This window comes from Vitis vinifera, chromosome 8 (genome assembly GCF_030704535.1).
Source record: "Vitis vinifera cultivar Pinot Noir 40024 chromosome 8, ASM3070453v1".
NCBI lineage: Eukaryota > Viridiplantae > Streptophyta > Magnoliopsida > Vitales > Vitaceae > Vitis > Vitis vinifera.
Genome location: NC_081812.1, coordinates 18988095 through 18990282, shown reverse-complemented (window position 1 = coordinate 18990282; position 2188 = coordinate 18988095).

Sequence of the window (2188 nt, the reverse complement as noted above, 5' to 3'; positions counted from 1 at the left end):
GACATATGACATGCAATTGCAGGGGGGTGGGCCGCTCTAAGATTTATGGGACAAACAGATGAAAGGTCTCTAAATTTAAAGCAACTCATAAAGAGTCCATCAGCAGGAATTCTGGATACCAGCCGAGTAAAAAAGCTAAGCTTATTTTTCAAGGACTGCAATCACTCGTTATCTTTAAAATTCAATTGATGAATGGTTGTCACCATCCGATGATGGAGGATCACAATTCATCGAGATCCATTGTGGGACCAAGGTTTGATGATGGGGGTTCTGACCCCATATGCATGAAAATGATGCCTCTCAAAGAGGGGATTGTTCAATAATTATAACATGAAATAAAGGGTCTGGGCAAGTGGTTATGGGATATGAAAAAAGAGGGTGTCGAGCGAAGCCAATGGATGCACTAAGTAAAGAGACAGTGGAGAGGACAGGAGTAGTCAAACCGGGATTTGATTACTGGCCGGAAAACACAAGGGCATAAACCGCCGAGCTTTCCAACCAGGCCTCCCTTTTTGGTTGATTGCATTTTTAAAAGTTGTCTCATCGATATATGAGAGTGAGTTGTCAACCTAAAAAAGCTTAATCATGATACATAAGAAAGTTAAGAAAGTTTTTAAGTACTAATGAAAGGAGTATCTTTTTATTGGTAAAGTATCTTTGTTCGAATCATCAAATCCTATCCAATGCAGACAGGTGTTCGTCACTAATTTGAGCACAAAAACCGGTCAATTCAACCACATTTGCTGGATATTACGCCCTTTTTCCAATAATATTTCAGTGTAATAAGCTTCTTGTCATCACTGAGAGAAGAAGAAAAATATGAAGAATGATTTTGGTTTTCAAAAAGTATCATAATAAGGATTAGAGACAGAAAACAGTAATCAACATTAAGTAAAACCAAAATACATTTTTGACCCTAACAAAATTTCCCTCCACCATTTCTTCAATTTTCATTACTTGGGTTTTTCTTTTATTATTATTATTATTATTATTTAAAAAAAAAAGGTGGGTCTCAAAATGTATAGTAATTTCCCCTCCCCAATCAGCCTCTGCCATGCATACTTTTTCACCTTAATTTTCATCCCAATCAAACAGAAAAGTATTGACTTTCATTTGCTTTTTATCCTTTCCCCCATTGTTTTGAGATCCAAAGCCTAAAAGGGGGATTTTATCCTGGCTGGACCTGGCAGTACAGTATCCATTGCCAGCCGGCCAAGCCAAATAAGAACAAAATAGAGAGCATAAGAATCCCACTCCCCATATTGATTTGAAACTGGGTAAGTGGTGGGGTTGGAGGTGTATGGGTTTGGATTGGTATGGCACTAAATCAAAATCAGCACAGCGGACCTGGTATTGGTTACATAGGAGTGAAATTGAGGAACATATCATAAGCTCATGACTCATGAAAAGTGGTAGGTCTCTCCTGTAACAGAAGGGGTGAAACAAAACCAAAAGACCATGGGAATGGCATAAATGCAAAAGCCATTTAAAAACCCACTTTATCCAACAAAGAAATTCAAAACCATAAAAGAAATAAGTAAATAGTATCTCTCCATTTTTGACCTAATAAAAATTTTCAGTCAAACAGAGGGCGTTCAGATCCTCTTTAAGAATAATTATTCCCTTGAAAATAAGTTGAGCTCCATTTTATTTTGAAGCTCATTAATTCTGGTAGCCAAGCTCAGAAAAACCAATTCTTCAGCTTGGTTCTTTCATTGGCAGCCCTAAAATTCCCTGCCTTTTTCCGTTGAGATTCAGTACACCAAGCTCAGCCTGATATTTTCAAGCAGGCAGTGGTCAGGGTCGGATCAGACAGGCTTTGGGCCTTACGGATGAAGCCCAGAGCGGCCAAGCACATTTTGAACCATAAGTAACAACTCTAGCCAATAATATCATCTAGGCGATTCTAAATCAATCATATACAATAACATTCAGTGTCATTCCACCAGAAAATTAAAACAAATGGACTTTTGGAATGCCCTTGTCTTTATCTCAAAAAACTGTACCATCGTATCCAGATGAAAGCCAAAGACTATATATGGGGATTTAGCAATGAAAAACATGATGTCAGGCAACTGAATGAACATGGCCCCAGGCCCCAGGAAGAGAGACATGATAAATCAAATGGGTGCTCCCTCCATTGGAGATGCACTTTCATGAGAGTTGTGAGATCAACATAGTTCTGTAA